The following is a 19,848-nucleotide window of genomic DNA, read 5'->3' as shown; positions in this document are numbered from 1 at the left end:
TCATGCTTTTTACAACTACGTGAATGTACTATTGCTGTGATTTATTACTGTTACTGAAGGTCCGAACCGTAGTAAAGGGACCTCTGACTAATACGTTGGGTTCCGTGTAGGGCTGTAGCCGAAAAATAGCTTTACTTTGTTGTGTGGAGAGGCGTTGAAAGGCTGCTCCAACGGAACTTATTGTTTCGGAGGAAAACACGAACACGGTGTACAGTCGAGTCTTAATAGCTTACTTACAACTGGGCTCGTCAGGCACTCTTCTTGGCTGCAGTGGTTATTATTATATTTACATGCTTCCAGCTCCCGTTTCTGCTCAATGACAACTCTACTTTTCCACTCGCCTTTTTCTCCCTCCTCGCGCTCACAGACACATAACGAGTATGGCAGTCCATTCTCCCTGCAACACGGACTACACTGCCCATGATGCTACATTCTTTAGAGCTATGCTTGTAGCATTCTGTCAGCATTCAGTTTAGCACAATAACAACAACAACAAAAAGACGCTCTCTCACCCAGGAAACACGCAGAGAGAGAGAGCGTCACCCTGTAACCATGGCAACCGTAACGCTACCGCCTGGAACAACAGAGCATAGCTGTCAAACAAAACCCAAACAGTCCTGACCCGCGACGAAATGAAACAGGAAAGTACCGCCGTGTAATCATTTATTTCAACAAAGTAACTGTATTCTGAATACCACCTTTTTAAACGGTAACTGTAACGGAATACAGTTACTCATATTTTGTATTTTAAATACGTAACGGCGGTACATGTATTCCGTTACTCCCCAACACTGCCAGTATATCATTGGCTTTGCTTACAGTACAATACAGCATCCGTGACAGTGTGAACAAACCCCTGGAAATACTTAAACGCCTTCAGGGCAGCAAATTGTTCTTGACCTGGAGATCGTACTGCACAGCCCCACCAAAGTGAATAAAATCTTTAGAAAGCGGCCGCTAGAGTGCATGAACTGAACGATAGCTGCTCGTCATCATGTGCACACTGTGACTATGATGGTGCACGAAATTGTTGTTGAGCATGTTTAAAGGTGAAAACCCCAATCAATTACAAGTAGCCGAAGATCCTTGAGGCAACTGTTGTTGTTATTTGGTTATATATAAATAAAACTTAATCGAGTTGAATTAAATCACAAGTGTATATTGAGGTGCACTGTGCGAAGCTTAATTCAGACAAACTGAAATTTATGGCCACACATTAAAAAAGTAGGCATTTCTAGTGTGTACTTTCTCATCCTGATCGTGTAACAGATTACATTTTTCATTATTTCTAAATCAGAGTTAAACAGACTCTCACACCATTCTGCTGACAAAAGAGAACATGTGCTGATGCCTTTTCCCTCCCGTCGTCTAATCTATTGTAGAACGTAATGTGGGGATGTGTGTTGAAACAGATCAAATTGGCTGAAAGATTTCACCTTCTGATTGGATCCAATAGACTGCGCGGACACCGAGCTGCATTTTAATGCGAGTCTGTTTAGACTGCCGTCGGTCGCGCTCGCCGCGGCAGTTCGCTTCATGAGGAGGAGGTAATCAACCAAATAATGGATTTCCTAAGGCAAAGAGAGACTTCAAGAGATCTGTATGTTTTAAATCTATCTAGAGTCTGCCTTTTTTTTCACATGATATCCCATCTTTTTCACTATCTTATCAGAATCCGCTTTTTTAACAGATGATAGGAGAAGTTGAAGAAGTGATTAAAAAAAGGTGAATCCGGAAAATTGCCCAAGTGCAGCAGCAGCAACAGTGAAAAGAGGGAAAACGGCACAAAAACACTGTGACACTGTGGTTTTGTTGCATTTTCTTGACTGTCAATATGAAATAGGGCAGCCTGAATCATTTGGGAACACAAGAACCAGCTGAAACACTGTCTATTAAATATTTAGCTTTAGCTCTGGCAAATAAGTGCTTAAAATGAATGCAATTAGTTTTGCAAGTCCTGTTTTTCCTTCTATATATATATTTTTTTCTCCCATATATATATATATATATATATATAAAACAAAAAACACCCAGCACGCCCCTGCGGGCGGTTTATCCTTCAAGCTCGGGTCCTCTACCAGAGGCCTGGGAGCTTGAGGGTCCTGCGCAGTATCTTAGCTGTTCCCAGGACTGCGCTCTTCTGGACAGAGATCTCCGATGTTATTCCCGGGATCTGCTGGAGCCACTCGCCTAGCTTGGGAGTCACCGCACCTAGTGCTCCGATTACCACGGGGACCACCGTTACCTTCACCCTCCACATCCTCTCGAGCTCTTCTCTGAGCCCTTGGTATTTCTCCAGCTTCTCGTGTTCCTTCTTCCTGATATTGCTGTCATTCGGAACCGCTACATCGATCACTACGGCCGTCTTCTTCTGTTTGTCTACCACCACTATGTCCGGTTGGTTAGCCACCACCATTTTGTCCGTCTGTATCTGGAAGTCCCACAGGATCTTAGCTCGGTCATTCTCCACCACCCTTGGGGGCATCTCCCATTTTGACCTCGGGACTTCCAGGTTATACTCGGCACAGATGTTCCTGTACACTATGCCGGCCACTTGGTTATGGCGTTCCATGTATGCCTTGCCTGCTAGCATCTTGCACCCTGCTGTTATGTGCTGGATTGTCTCTGGGGCATCTTTACACAGCCTGCACCTGGGGTCTTGCCTGGTGTGATAGACCCCAGCCTCTATGGATCTTGTGCTCAGAGCTTGTTCTTGTGCTGCCATGATTAGTGCCTCTGTGCTGTCTTTCAGTCCAGCTTTGTCCAGCCACTGGTAGGATTTCTGGATATCAGCCACCTCCTCTATCTGCCGGTGGTACATACCGTGCAGGGGCCTGTCCTTCCATGATGGTTCCTCGTCTCCCTCCTCTTTCTTGGGTTTCTGCTGCCTGAGGTATTCACTGAGCACTCGGTCAGTTGGGGCCATCTTCCCAATGTATTCTTGGATGTTCCTTGTCTCATCCTGGACTGTGGTGCTGACACTCACCAGTCCCCGGCCCCCTTCCTTCCGCTTAGCGTACAGCCTCAGGGTGCTGGATTTGGGGTGAAACCCTCCATGCATGGTAAGGAGCTTTCTTGTCTTTATGTCAGTGGCTTCTATCTCCTCCTTTGGCCAGCCTATTACCCCAGCAGGGTACCTGATCACGGGCAGGGCGTACGTGTTGATGGCCCGGATCTTGTTCTTACCATTCAGCTGACTCCTCAGGACTTGCCTGACCCTCTGCAGGTACTTGGTGGTTGCAGCCTTTCTAGCGGCCTCTTCATGGTTCCCATTCGCCTGCGGGATCCCCAGGTACTTGTAACTGTCCTCTATGTCTGCAATGTTGCCTTCTGGTAGTTCAATCCCCTCAGTTCTGACTACCTTCCCTCTCTTTGTTACCATCCGACTACACTTCTCCAGTCCGAACGACATTCCAATGTCATTGCTGTATAGCCTGGTAGTGTGGATCAGTGAATCGATGTCTCGTTCACTCTTGGCATACAGCTTGATGTCATCCATGTACAGGAGGTGGCTGACAACTGCTCCGTTCCGTAGTCGGTATCCGTAGCCAGTCTTGTTAATGATCTCACTGAGGGGGTTCAGGCCTATGCAGAACAGCAGTGGGGACAGAGCATCTCCTTGGTAGATCCCGCACTTGATGGTAACTTGTGCTATGGGCTTGGAGTTGGCCTCTAGTGTTGTACGCCACATCCCCATTGAGTTCCTGATGAAGGCTCTTAGGGTCCCATTGATCTTGTACAATTCTAGGCATTCCAGTATCCAGCTGTGGGGCATAGAGTCATAGGCCTTCTTGTAATCAATCCAGGCAGTGCACAGGTTGGTCAGTCTGGTCTTGCAGTCTCGGCTGATTGTTCTGTCTACCAGTAGCTGGTGTTTTGCACCTCTGGTATTCTTGCCAATTCCTTTCTGTGTCCCGCTCATGTATTGACCCATGTGCCTGTTCATCTTAGCCGATATGATGCCTGACAGGAGCTTCCATGTAGTACTGAGGCAGGTTATTGGTCGGTAGTTGGAGGGGACTGGTCCCTTCTTGGGGTCCTTGGGGATCAGGACCGTCCGGCCTTCAGTTAGCCATTCCGGGTGTCTCTCGTTAACTAGCAGCTGGTTCATTTGTGCTGCCAGACGCTCGTGGAGTGCAGTCAGCTTCTTCAGCCAGTAGGCGTGAACCATGTCGGGCCCTGGTGCTGTCCAACTCTTCATACTGGAGACCCTTTCTTGGATATCTGCCACTGTGATGGTTACTGGACCCTGTTCAGGGAGGTCGCTGTGGTCTGCCCTCAGATCCACTAGCCACTGAGCATTGCCGTTATGGGTTGCATCCTTCTCCCATATGCTCTTCCAGTATTGCTCCGTCTCCAGCCTTGGTGGTGCTGTTCTCTTATTGTTCCCTTGCCACTGAGAGTACACCTTTGCTGGTTCTGTGGAGAACAGCTGGTTTATTCTCCTGCCTTCTATCTCTCTGGTGTACCTCCTCAAGCGGCTGGCCAAGGCTGTGAGTCTTTGCTTGGCAGTTTCCAAGGCCTCAGGTATGGACAGCTTGCTGTATTTCTTAGGCACCTTATTTGTCGCACCTTTCTGCAACTCCGTTAGTTGGCTAACCTCCCTCCGTGCTACTTTGATCTTGCCCTCTAGCCTCCTTCTCCATGGAGGGTACTGCCCCTTGTGGCTGTTCAACTTGTAGCCAAGCATCTCACTGATCACTGCTGCCGTATTGTAGATCAGCTTGTTAGTGTCGGTAATCGTGGTTGTAGGTATTGCCCGTAGTGCTGCATTAACATCATCTAGCAGACCTTCTGAGGGTACTTCACGTAATCTTGGTAACCGGCTACGGGGGATCCAGGTTTCAAGCTTGGCCATGATCCTATTTTTCAGGTCAGTTCCTCTCGCACTCAACGATCCTTCTCCTATCGCACTTGGGGCTATGTACCCAATCTCGGGTGGGGGTGATGATATCTCCCCCCTGACCTGGCGTCCTGACTCCTCCTTGCCGTAGCATTTGTGTTGTACCTCGTCAATCTCTAGCTGTGAGAGCAGTCCCTTCTTTCGAATGTTGGAACACTGAGCTACTAGTTGTTTCGCCGTCATTGTGGATGTTGGGTATCGAAGAATCCATAGGTCCCTCATCCTATTCATGTAGCCCCTTCCGCCGGGGTTACTTGCGTAGTAGCATTCCAACAACGCCCTGTTTTCGTCCCTTGCCCACCGATGCCTTCTTGTTCCAGTAGCCCACTTTTCGTCAGGGTGCCCTGGTTCCTCAACACCTGACGCGGACCTTGTTGATCCGGGCGACGTCCGAGCCGGCATGCCTTCATATTTATCTGTCTCGCTCATGTCTGCGGTAGGCTTGCTTAGCATAGGGGGTCTAGCCTTAGGACCCTTACTGGATACAGACGCCCCAGGCAGGAATCGAACTTGCGATCCTCTGTTCCAAAGGCGTGTAGTTTAACCACTACGCTATCCAGCTGCTATATATATATATATATATATATATATATATATATATATATATATATATATATATATATATATATATATATATATATATATATATATATATATATATATATATATATATATATATATATATATATATATATATATATATATTAGGGGTGCAACGATATTCGTATCGATATTGAACCGTTCGATAAAGTGCTTTCGGTTCGGTACGCATATGTATCGAACAATACAAAATTTTTTATTTATTTTATCAACTTTTCTTCTGACGATGCTGTCTGTGTTGAGAGCTCAGTGGATCTGCGTTCGACTACTCCGCCTAGGCTGCATTGTCAAGTGCAGATCCACTGAGCGCAGGGCAAGCTAGCGAGACAGAAGTTAAGCTCTCGTTGCAACATGGCAAATTGAACCTCCCCCACCCTCATTCAGATCTGGCCTTTGGAACTATTTTGGTTTTCATGTGAAGTATGACCCTGATGGACAAAAGTAAAACAGTATGTCGGAAGTGCCACGCAATGCTCAATTACATGGGTGGGAACTATTGCGTTAGCGCAGTTTGCTCGTTAATGTGTTGGCCGTCCAGCCCCACGCACGCTGACAGCACTACTGGGAACACAACAAATATGACTGCACATTTACGCCGACATCATCCTAGTGCAAAGACAAGTGTAAGCAGACAAAAACAACAAGCACGCATGCTACAAACTTTACCTGAGTCATTTAGACAGCCGTTAGCACATGATTCTCCTTATGGAGACCTGATATGTTTAATATGCTGCTGAGAATATAGCCCAGAAGAAGCGGATAGTATAGCTTTTATTTTGGAAAGAGCCATTTCTCTGTAATAAACTCTCTTTTCCAAAGATGAGTGATTCCTCGATCAGATAGATTTATTTTTTTATTACGTTGTTGTTGTAGCAACATTAAATTTAAAAACTGTACTTTTGAGTTAAAATATATATTTATAATTTTAATAAATGACAAATTAAAAAGGCATGGACATTTTTTTGTATCGAAAAAAAAAAAAAAAATCGAACCGTGACACCAAAGTATCGAACCGAACCGTGAATTTTGTGTATCGTTGCACCCCTAATATATATATATATATATATATATATATATAAAACCTCCTAAGACCCGAACTCTTCCACAGCACTCTTCCAAAAACAAAGAATTACCAGATCTTTTTTTTTTTTACCTTACTTTTGTTTTTAAGAAAAATAAGAGCCACATATGAGGATATTCGTTTAAAATTTTGATAGAACAGTAGCAGTATAATGTCCTTGTAAGTGGATTTCAGCCCATGTAGAGCAAAATTGAGTATTTTAGTCTAAATAACCCAAAATGTGATTTCCACATTTGTGGACGCCAGGTCCTAGGAGGTTAAGGGAGAAAAATGGTCTTTAATGTAATTAAAGTAATTGTAGCACCATTCAAGAATATATATCTCACACATGCAGTTTCTTTAGTGTATCCTTTCCACATGTGTCCCTATCTCTACGTCTTCCTCTGTGAGCCTCACTCCGATCAGAATCAAGCTCACTAATAGAAATGCCAGCAACAAACAGTGCAGACCCAGAAATGCCTTGAAGATAGGTGAAAAGAGAGAAAGATAAAGACAAAGAAAGTCAGCGGAAGTCAGTGTAGAGAGAAGCTCGAAGAAGCCACTCTGATCATCCTTAATTCCTGTTTTTATTGGCCGTGGTACTGAAGGAAGCCTTTGTTACACACAGGCTGAGAATCATCACATGGGGAGAGTAAGGCTCTGCACACAACAGACAGGGACACTAAATGAGAAATACTACAAAACAAGCTCAGCTGCAAACCCCTCTGTCCTCCCCACTCTTTTTCATCTTTGTTTGCCACTCCTGGCAAAACAATTTAAATGAGAAAACAGACTAAAACTTTCCACATTTGCATTTTATTTGAGAGGAAAAAAGAAAAACCTCAATGCCTTAAAATTTAAAAGGCATTTTTATGGTTGGGCTCTGTGAGATTTTTTTTTTGAGGCTGTAGTTTTAGCTCGAGGAATATGTTGGACAACTATTTTGGTTGACCATTTTTTCCAGAGTAAACAGCGGTGGTGCTCCTAAACTGTTCATTTTTACTTTGGAATTTTTTGTTTTCATCTCAGTTTAGTTTTATTTCTTTCCATACGGTTTTACGTTAGATTCCATTTGTTTCTCTGTGAGTTTATGAAGGGTGTTTGTCAGTTCCTCTCATTATGTAATGCAAGACAAACACAACAATATGTGAAAGCTGCTGACTCACCATCCAAAGTCTCAATAAACAAGATGCATTAAAGGCTCATTAGACTGACAATGTTGACAAATCTGAGCAAGAGGTGAAGCCTAAATGGATCAAAACTGGTTTAACTGGGTATGACATAACATTATTTTCTAATGAATATTAATATATTTATAATTATGAAAGCATAAAGTTGGTCCTAGTGATGAAAATCACTCAGATTTCGGTTGTAAATCATTGAAATATTTTTTTTTCTTCAAGGTTCTCTATCAGTCACATGCATAGTTATACAAGTATAACACACAGTGAAATTTAGCCTGACACGCTCCTCGACATGTGCAAAAATTGTGTGTGTGTGTGTGGGGGGGGGAGGGGGGGGGTAGAGGAAGAACATTATATATATATATAGTATATACATTGGGTGAATGTGCAGTAGTAGCAGCAAGCAGGTGAGTTCTGTACATTAATATGAATAGACATCTGACTATTTTACAGGATAGACAATATTAACATATTTAAAATTAAAGGAATTGAAATGTACATTGTGCCTTGGTTTAGTGTCTGGAAGAGTCCTGTCTCAGTCAATTATAGATGATGTGAGAGGCCGGGTGTGTGTGTTTAGGGTCCGGATGGCTTGGGGATAGAAGCTCCTCTTGAGTCTCTCTGTCCTTGCCCGGAAGATGCGGAACCTTGATTGCAGAAGTTGGAACTGTTTGTTGCCTGGATGGGACGGGTCCTTCAGTATCTGCGCTGCTCTAGTCCGGCATCTCCTGGTGTAGGTGTCCTGAAGCGGGGGGAGAGCAATCCTGCAGCAGCGTTCTGCTGTACGGATCACTCTCTGGAGAGCTTTTTGGTCCTTCACACAGCTGTTCCCAAACCACGATGTCATGTTCTGTGTGAGGATGCTCTCCACAGCGCCTGTATAGAAAATCCTGAGGATCTTTGGAGAGACCCTGAACTTCCTCAGTTGTCGTAGGTGATACAGGCGCTGCCTGGCCTTTTTGGTCTGGACCTGAATGTGGGCAGCCCATGTCAGGTCTGAGGAGATGTGGACACCAAGATACTTGAAGGACTGCACCCTCTCCACTGGAGCTCCATTGATGATGATGGGCTTGTAGTCTCTGTGCTGACCCCTTCTGAAGTCCACCACCAGCTCCTTGGTCTTGCTGACGTTCAGCTGGAGGTGGTTGTCCTGGCACCATGATGCCAGATTCTTCACTTCATCCATGTAGGCCGCCTCATCGTTGTTGGAGATGGCACCCAACACCACTGTGTCGTCAGCAAACTTCACAATGGTGTTGGAGCCATGGGTGGCCACACAGTCTGAAGTGTAGAGGGAGTAGAGCAGTGGCGAGAGGACACATCCCTGAGGTGCTTCTGTGTTGATGGTGATGCTGTTGGAGAAGCACCTGCCCACCCTCACCACCTGAGTTCTGGCAGTGAGGAAGTCCAACACCCATGCACACAGACGGCTGTTAAGTCCCAGATCCCTGAGCTTTGTGAACAGTCTGCAGGGCACTATTGTGTTAAACGCTGAACTGTAATCAACAAACAGCATTCGCTGTTACCCTGTTTCTTGTCCACGTGGCTGAGAGTGGTGTGTAGGACGTGGGCGATGGCATCCTCTGTGGATCTGTTGGATCTGTAGGCGAACTGCAGCGGATCTGTGGTGTCTGGGATGGAGGAGGAGATGATGTTCTTCAGCAGCCTCTCAAACACCTTCATTACTACCAAGGTCAGTGCAACTGGCCGGTAATCGTTCAGGGATGAGGGTTTGCTGTTCTTGGGCACAGGGATGATGGTGGATCTTTTGAAGCATGTGGGGACCACAGACTTCACCAGGGACTCATTGAAGATGTAAGTGAACACACCTGCTAGCTGGTCAGCACAGCAGCGCAGCAGACGGCCAGTGATGCCGTCTGGCCCCGCCGCTTTCCTTGTGTTCACTCTCCTCAATGCCGCTCGGACGTCATGCTCCGCGATGCTGGTTTTCTTGATTGTTTGTTCATTTTATTGATTGCTTATGAGTACAAATAGCCTCCAAACTGTCGTTATATTGCACATTTTAAGATAAATATCACAAAAAATTGCCCAAAAACAAGTTTTAAAGATGATCTTCGATCTGGTTTTTGGAGGGGGCCACCAGGTCCACAGAACTCAAACTTACATCACATTTATCTGTACATGAAAATAATTACATTTCCCAAATTTGCCAAAAGAAAATACATTTCCAGGGTAAACAGTTCATAATTGTAACAACCATTCTGTAGTGTCCATACCAGGAATAACATTCAAGTTGTGCAGCTATTTTTCTTTAATTTAACCTTTTCACTGTATTTCGTGAGACAGATAAGACGTACAAACAAAAAACTAGCATATAACTAATATTGTAGCTTGTGTTGGACGCTGGTCTTATGTTTCACTGAGACTTGGTTCTGAGTTCCGTGTAGATTCCTTCCGTAGTAAGTACTTAGTATTTACTAGGTATTTACAAGGTAATAATTAGGTACTGCGGCACTTCAGTATTTTAATTTCATTTTCTGCTTCTGCACCTGAGAGAAATATTGCTGTTGTTACTTTGTGCATTCAGCAAATTAAGATTTTAAACACAATCTGAGGCATTTTTATACACTCGTGTCATTGCCTCCCCGTCCTCCAGGTGTGAATTCCATCTTTTTGCTCTTCTAATTACTCTGTCTGTCTCTCTGTAAGTAGTACATGTGTACATCGCTGTGTCCATGTGTGTGTTTACCTCTTACCAGCAGTGGGCGTGGATTCAAGCAGATGCACCTGTTTTCCATTCCCACTCACTGGCACGGCTCTTCTCTGGTACTACAGCCCAGGCCTCATTGCTACTTTGAAATGTATCTGCTTATGTATTAATCTGCTTGTAGCACCTACCTGTCTGTCTTCCCATTGGCCTGCGTGGAAAACCTACCTGCCTGACCCATTATCTAGAACATTATCTAGAACTCCCTGGGATCTGGGAACTGAAAGCTCACCCCGGAGGGAAAGTTGAAGGACTTACCTGAATCTAAGCTCCTGCACACTGAGTTTATGGTTTGGCACTCTGAGAAGATCTTGGTGAACATTCATTATTCTTGTAAACTCCTGAACTTGTTCACTGAATTCTTTAGATGCACTTGCAGCTGTGTCATGCTATTGAATCTCTCTGGGGAAAGCAGGATAGTTAATTTCACTAAAACAGAAACATTTGGTGTTACTACATTTTGCTGTAAATGTTTCCCCTTCAGAATATCTGCTCTGAAGTAAAACTCTGTTTTCCAAGGCCTTTGAGTTTGTTTTTGCATCTTTGTGGTGGGCGCAGCAGGTTCCTGTTTGTTTACACACAGTATGGAAGGAGCTCACAGCCAAATTTGTGTCCTTTTCATTTCTTTGTTTAAAGTGCATCGTGCCAATGCAAATTGATTTTAATACCACCGAGAGTATGCAAACCAGCAGCTGCACTGAAGGTTTATTAGAATGCAGACGGCAGACTTTAACATTGAATCTGCAGTTGTAAAAGTGAAAAATATGTGAAACGATGACCTTTAACCCGCTCCACCTCCCGCCAAACAGCCTCCCTTTATGTTTGTACTTCACTAGCTACAGTAAGTTGTTAAATGCATGTATCAATGCACTCTTATCTCACAGTTTCATTTATACAATCTTCCGATTTAGATTCCAACGCTTCACTGAAGCTACAGTATGTAATATATATGTTAAGGTCTATCTGATATCCTCGTGTTTGTGTTGTGTTGTTTGTGTTGTTCCTGTATCAACACTGCATCTGACCAATCACGTTCCTGTGGTGTCATAGCTTTGAGAAAAACCTGCTGATGTCCACTCAGGAAAAAAGGGGGCGTGTGGGGTCAGGGTTAGAGTTGGGGGTTAGGATGTGATCATGGATAGAGTTAGGGTTACAGGGCTGTAATTAGAGTTAAGGTGTTGGGGTTAGGGTTTGTTGTGTGGCTTCATAGTGTTTCCATGTTGTAAAACTATGACATCATTACAACGTGACTGGTCACTTGAACCTAGACCCACATTAGTTTTGTTGATCTAGGAAGTACAGCAATGCAATGATATCGGATCGTGCTATGTGTTCAACCCAATGCTTAACACCTAATGCTTCTATGGCTGCAGAAAATATCTTCACACATCTGACATTTTTGGTTTTCCACTCAAACAACTGCGGTTTTGTAAAAACGTCTGCCTCCGCAGCACAAGTTTGCAACATCTGGGACATCCACTGCTGCTTGTTAACAGGTAAAATAACATGCCAGATTTGGAGAGGGTAATGAAGTTTTTATTGTTTGATTTGCAATATGCTGTGGTCGAAATACAGAGGTAAAAAACAATCAGTAAGCTTGGGATTGGTTACATGTTTCTGTTATTTTGTCAGCTCCCCTGAACTACACAATAAATATTACACCTTCTTCTCCTTTCCCACACAGTGTGGTTATCTCTCCCTCCTCTCAAGTCTGGTCACGACTCCCTCAACCCAACCCTCCCTCTCATCCTGCCTTGGGCCGCCATTGTGTATTCATTACCATTAAAGAGTCCCGGGCTAGTCTCACCATTAGGCCGCATTACTATGCTCTCGGCTTTCTGACATTGGTCACACTCTGATCGGTAATCTGGTCTGAACTGATGCAGGATTTCCTTGCGGGGGCTCTCCTCGAGTTGGCTGAGAGGTAGAAACAGACATACTCACATAGCTGCACACATAGAGATTACATTTCTAGTGGATGTCTACGCCTCATTCAGATGTGTCCGGAACCAATGGCTGAGGCTTCTGATGACTTTCCCACCGTGGCTGGAAAATCGGTGCAGACCAGATTTTCTCCCAGTTCAGAGCTGGAGGATTGGGGAGAGCGATGGGCAACACAGTGACGAATAGTGATCCTGTGTTGCACTTGTGATGAAAAGGGAAATGTAAAAGACAAATAACCTGAGTCGTCATGACTATAAATCACCCTAGAATTATACATATCACACCAGATGACAAATTAATGTCCCTATACTTTGGTTTTATGCTGTATCCTTGCCCCGAAACTTAGATCCACCATTTATTTGACTTTATTGTGGTAGATTTTTATTTGGAAATAGTTTGATGTATTTTAAAATAAAATAAAAAAGTAGAGCTAAGACTTCTTTCTGAAAAACATAAAGTCATTTTGGTGTCAGAACAAAAGATCTTTGGGTTATTGCACCAAGGTTTATTTTAGGATGTGTCTGAAACAGTGTCATGAAAAACTCAATGAGAAAGTTTCTTTTCACACAATTACAAATGAAACAAATACACAAAAATAAAGTATTAGCAGAAACATCAATAAGAGATGTCAGTGTCCTATGGCAGGAGTGTACTGAGGACATTTAGCAGCCACTACACTTTCCCCAACACCTTTAAATATCCCCATCACTACAAAACCCTTATTTAGAAGAACATAAGTACAACAAAAGCAACAAATTTGTGCAGGTGAAACCTTGAACCATCAAATGTTTTGTAGTTCTTCTGGATTTTGTTTTTAAAAGGCTGTTTATCTTCTAACAGTGGTGCACATGAAAGGTCACGATTGAAAATGCCTGTTTGTTCTTGTTGCGTTGAACCTCTCTGTAGCCAAGCAACTACACTGAAATCTTCATTTAGGAGTCAATTTGGGAGCATGCCTCAGTGGTGGTGCTGCTGTAGCTGTCATTAGCGGGAGTTGTGAGGTTACGCAGATCATTTTTGAACATCTACATCTCTGTGAACTTCCGAGCGCACAATTTGCTGTATTCACTTTTTCAGTTCACATGCCAGTTTTGAATGTTTCTAATATTAGAGTGTTTAATAAGATTGTGTTGACACTATTCTTATCAAAGCATAATAATTCTAATTTCTTTTGTAACAGTGACTGATGACAGTAAGTACAGTTGTTTTTTTTTTTAACCTTTCTATATGTTGTTACTGTTGTTGGTCTTAAATTACACTGACCATGGCTGTACATGGGGACAGAGCCTTTCAGTCTGTTGCACCAAGGCTGTGTCATTACAAATACAAATTACGATGACTACAGCTTCTAGGAAATAAAGAATCTGCTGCTAATGCCGATAGAATAAGGAAACTTCATAGGTTTGGTGCAGTGTAAAATTCAACAAGTTGGCATAACTTGAAAGACGTCAACTTAAGAGGGTAAGTTATAGAGCTCTACAGTAACCATACACTCCACTTTTCTCCACAGGTGCTTTACCAATAATTTTTCCATCAACCTTACCGTCACGTGTCTACAAAACCACAAGAGACAAAACCGTCTCTTCTCCCCTTTGGTTTTCTTTCTCTCCCTCTCTTTCTTTCATTCTTTCTCCCTGTCCTATCCCCCAGTCATGTCTGTCCCGTTTGTAGCAACCGAAAATAAAATAAATTCATAATTATAATAAAGGTCAATCAAATGGACCAATATGGCAAGGCCATGATGATCCACTTGGTAAAATAAATCCGCTTGGCATCTTTCTTGGCCTTAAGACAACAATTCTGATGGCTAAAGATCCAAACGGGACACAAAAAAAAAAGGAAAAAAAAAGTCAACGTTCGCTACAAAAACAAAACAAAACAAAACAAAAATCTGTGGTCCTGGTGGATAAAGTGATTCCGTTCCACAGCATTGCCAGTAAATCACATTATTTTCTTAAAACAAGGTTTTTATACAGACTTTTCTAGAGAAGTACATACCACTGTTTCACTGTCGTACCTCCTCGTGACTCTGCTTTTGAGGCTTACAATATTATGGCTCATAATCAAAACCCCTGTGGTGAATATAAATGGGATTTTTACTTCCGTTGACCTCCAAATCAACTGCCTTGTTAGAGTGTGCAGTACGTAAGGAATTTTATTATAGTACACAGAAGCAGGAGAGGTTAGTTAAGCAAATTTTTGGATGAATATAACTAAAGAACAAATGCCTTCATAAAGGGTCTAGATTTCTTTTTTGTTGTTTTTCCACAAAGAGTCCACCTACACAATATTTCTGTTACGTGTTAAGAAACAGTGATCTCACTGTTGCATCCCTGTGCCCCATACACCACACTGTTACACGAACACTGGGTTTATTAACATTTGAACAATAGCCGGGAACAAAAACACTGACAGGAGCCACTAATTGGTACAGGAGTCTGAGTCATGGTGGCCTGTTGATAACTAAACCTTTACACTGTTCTTGGCCTCACAAACACCGACAATAACATTACACAGCCTCACAGCACAAACAAGACATAAATGAAGTGAGCACAACTGAATTAACGATGTGAAGTGTTTTGCATTTTCCATCACAGAGGTCTTTCTTATCCATCTATCCATCCATGTTCTTATGGTTGTCTAACTCAGGATTGCAAGGTGGGGCTGAAGCCTATCCCATCTGTCATGGGGCAAAAAGCAGTGTACATCCTGGATATTTCTCCAGTCTACCACAGGACATAAAGTACAGTGCTAAATGCTGCACCACTGTGCCACACATAAGTTAATAAAGTGAGTCCAAAAGGGTTGATTCTGTTCATCTGGACGTAGCGTTTTCAGTGGGAGAAACGTTTCGTCACTCATCCAAGTGACCTCTTCAGTCTCAGCTGACTGCAGGTTTCCAACCTTATAAACAGTACATTTGCATAATGACTGAAACCAGCCCACTGAATGAACAATGGGCTGTGGGGTCAGTTCCTTGATTATAAAGTGCGTAAATTATAAGAAAAAACACTATTTAAAAAAAGTTAAATTGTTTGCATTCAGTGTCAGTGCCTCTGCTGGTCGAGGCCGGTTTAGTGGACAGTGAAGACCAGCTGTATATGAGGCAGGGTCACTCAGAATGTTTTCACTCATCTGTACTCATCAAACAGCCCATTGCCACAGGCTTCGTTCACTGGCTCCCCTTGAAGCAAGGTTCAGCATGTTTTGAATTAGTGCATGTTGCCAGCACACTGATAGACCGATAGACAGTGAGTTATGTTGGGATTCGTCCCCACCTGGGAAACGATCCTCTACTATTATACATTAGTTGTAAAATACAAAATGAAATGAAGACCCCAATTTCAAAAATAACTGTCTTTCTATCTATCTATCTATCTATCTATCTATCTATCTATCTATCTATCTATATATATATATATATATATATATATATATGAATGACGGTGTGGAATTACAAAGCAGTGACTGGCAAGATCTTTGTAACTGTTATAACTGCACCCTATTTTTGCTTGAGGCAAGAGGCTTAGGGCTACAATCGCATCACAACTGACTCCCTGACCTGTCGGCAATTGAGCTGCAATGTATGCACAGTGGGCTGCAGGTTCTGAAGAGGTGGAGGTTGGAGGGAATGGAAAAAGACAGTATCTGTGGCTCACTCTCTCCACAGTGAGATCAGTGAAGCTCTCTTGACTCCTGCAAATGGGGAGTGCCGCCATGAAGGTCAATGCATTTGTTCACCCCTGCATTTTGCATTCACTTAAATAGCAACAAACCAGCGTGGCACATGCACACAGAAGCCCTAATTAATAATTCAAATCTGCCCTGAAATGACTAACCAGAAACGTACCCACTAAAAAACTGATGTCTTCAAGAAGCTCGCTGCCAACTTATTCATTGTCCAATAACAGCATTATCTCCTTCATCATCCCATTACAGTATATGCGACTAGATGTTGCGCACCAATTCATTATGAGGGCTATGAGCTGACATTTCCCCTCCAGAATGGATCATTTATTTGGAGCACCTTGATGGCAGCAGCAGCAGAAGCTGTTAAAAGCGGTGAGCCAATTCGCAGACGGGTTAGCAAGTTATTGTGACAGCCAGCCGCCTAATTGTTCATTTGAGGTAATCACCCGACAAGTCAGAGCAATTTCGAGCACAATGCCAGAGACTAATGGAGGCGGACGTGCTCGCTTGATGAGATCAGAATCACGGGGCCGCCCGTCTGCTGAGTGCCAGGGGCTCCTGCGAGGGCATCTTCTTTGGTACTCAGGGGATTATCTTCACCTCTACGCCATGACTGAGCGCTCACTCGGAGGATATTAGCAGGAAAACTGCAGGGTAGTGATAATATTACCGTATACGTGTCATCAAAACCGCATCAAAAGGTCTCGTCCGATCTCTCAAAGGGGGAAGCCAGAAATGGAGAAGCGTTTTATTCTTTTTTATCTTGGGGTGAAAATCCGCTTAAGACGAGCAGCATATTGTGGGCTGATTGAGGCTGAAAATTTATTTTCACACCCCAATCAAGATGCTTTGTGGAGCTGCTAGCATGAGATGCAAACCTCCCTCTTAGCATGCAGGAAGACACTCCTGCCACTGCTCTCTCTCTCTCCCTCTGATCTGTGTGTGTGTTTGGGACCGGTGGGTGCGTGTGATGGATGACCGTGCAGTGCCGGGGCGTTCTCGGTTTAATTGTGATGTCAGCGCATGTCTGCGGCAACCCCGGTGGTAAGCGGTGACAGACAGGAGTGTGTAGATGTGAGTGTGCATGGGCCAGCGTCTCTGTCTGCAGCGCGTATGGGGAGGAAAGGAACTCTTGACATGATGTTGCTGGGGATTTTCAGCCGGTCCCAGAACGTCCGTGGGCTCTTGGGAGACGGGTTTGAAGAGTTTAGAATACCGACTGATGGGAGAGGTGGACAAGTGAGACAAGTGTCAGATTAGCTCAGCGACTTGGTGGAAGTTGTCAAGGCAAGGAAACAAACTAGTGAAAGTGCTTACTCGGTGTGTATTTGTGTTTTTTTGGGGGTTTTTTTCACATCTTGCTCCTGCAGAAAGCTGTCAAAGCGCCTCAGATGCTGGGAAGGATTTGAACACCATTCGCACTACATTATATATATATATATATATATATATATATAGTATAAATCTTGTTGATGTGCTTGTATTTGCTAGTATTCAGAGATGATACATTTTCCAATTGCATGATTTGTAATCATGAAGGCTGAAGGACCTTCTGTAGTCCCTCAGGATGATCAGAGGGTGGTGCTGTTGGACCTGATCTTCCAAACGATCCACACTGTTCCTCAATAATGCATATGGCATTACATTCAGACAGGACAGATTTAACTGTGAGTCAAACAGAGGCGCACGGGGGAATCACTGTTTACTCTGAGGCGTGTTGGGAAGGAAGTAATTTAAGAAAATCTTCCATTTGGGCATGATGCATTTGATTAATATAGCCCGAGCTGATCTTGTGTCATGCAGGAGGCTGGAATCGCTGCTGTAACGACTATTGATGACTTATGTCAGAAATCTGATCGTGCCTCATTAATTTTTCTTGTTTTAGAAATAAAAAAACAAACAAACTACGTTTTCCAATAGTTACAGGAGCATGCGACAGTTTAAAGACTTGGTTGTTTGCAGCAATGAGACAAAGCGGTTACATAAAACACCCAACTACAGTATGCTACAGTATTCTCACTTTCAGATCTCCTCCCTTCTTGCGATTCAGCTCAGGTTTGGAAAACCAGGAGTCATGTTTATTTGTAAGAGAGCGAGAGTCAGCCAGTCTGTCTCGGGAGCCAGAGTTTTCAGTGAACATAGTGTGGAGTTCTTCAGGGAGAATATGTAATGAGAAGCATCTCTGCAACCTCTCCTCCTTTCTGGGGACTAACTTGTAGACACACAGATAAACAGGCAGACTGGATGAAAATAGCGCTGACCAACTGTGCTCATCCGGTGCCAGTTAAAGCTGATGGACATGAAAACAGCAGATGATACCAGATGTGGAGATGAGAAAACATCCTTGATTCCTCCCAGACTGAAAGCAAAACTGTAGGAGCAGAACAGACGGCTAAATATTACTTCTGAGCGCGTAGCGATTCGGGGGCTGTTCGGGCTTTTGTGTAGCAGCAGCAACAACAAAGTGAATCGAGAATATTTCAAATGTGATTACAATGAACTGCCGCAACCTCCAAAAATTGCTCCCCGAACTAAACATTTATTGGCCTGGACTTTCAGTTTTGATGTTATCCTCTGTCTTTTTCAGACAGCTATTGAGAGGTGATTTGAAAAACATAAGAGCCGCAATGACCTTACCGTGCTGATGCAGCTGTGCCTTTGCAGGAGTGCCTGTTTCTATTTCATTTCAATTCAAGACTCTGAATTGGAGATTGCTCCAAAAGGCCAATGGACTGTAATGTAATTTGAATAAAAAGGCCAAACATAAGAGCCTGATGTGGCCAGCAACGAGGTTAGAGCGCACCGGCAAAGGTTTTTCTACTGTGAATTGGTTGCCTCAATCTATTTATCGCCACTACAATCCAGGAGCTGTGACAAAGCGAGGTGTTTGAAAATCCCTCATGAAGTACTGTGTGCTCCGTATGGATTTGTTTTGGTGTGCAGCGACAAAGTGTGTTTACACACAGTTAGTTTAGCTCAAGGTAGTTTCATTTCCTGAATCAATGACTCGTTTTCAGGGATCTTCACCACAAGGCTAAGTGATAATCGTTCACTGGTGAAGGGGGCCTTGCACTCGGGTGACTGACAGAGAATCTTTCAAAAGGAAGTGACACAGGAAATGTTGGGCCCCGCGTCCGACGAGCGTGGACCTCCTTATGCCAGCCTGCTAATGAATTCTGCCACACAGTGCCTGCGTCCAGAGTGGCAGCATGGCACTGGTCGCTGAGTGGGCTCAGGGGACAGCGAGGGTGTGAGATGCAATCTGTTGTGGTGCTGGGCTCTCCATTTCTCTTTGCACAAATGCAACAGGACAGAAAAAAGAACCACGATGAAAGATCCGTTCGGGGGCGGCTGTGGGCTGTGGATGGTTACTAAGTTGCACAATAACCACAAGGGAGCCAGGACATCTGAAAACTTTCATAACAAATTACAGCTGTCGCTCCTGCTGCACCTCTTTTTACAGAGGATCGATATGAGCTGTGGACGTCCAGTGATTTGCAATAATTATAGAGACCGGTTATAACTCAGCCTGTCATGTCTGCTGTTTATAAAGCCTCCAGGAGAAATGTGCAGCTTTTTTAAAGTCTCCTTAAAAATACACATTAACCCCACTGATTTGTTTGTGGTAATTCTTCATCTTTTGAACAAGGAATCTTCATTATTCTTCTGTCGTTAGACGTATAACTCGGTGACATTTTTAATTTTTTTCTTCTCCTTTAAATGACAGATATAAAGAGAC

The sequence above is a fragment of the Copadichromis virginalis genome, linkage group LG23, assembly GCF_057382275.1.
Source record: "Copadichromis virginalis isolate Kocher_CV1m ecotype Utaka linkage group LG23, C_Virginalis_male_GT1.1, whole genome shotgun sequence".
Taxonomy (NCBI): Eukaryota; Metazoa; Chordata; class Actinopteri; order Cichliformes; family Cichlidae; genus Copadichromis; species Copadichromis virginalis.
This window is presented reverse-complemented; position numbering follows the sequence as displayed.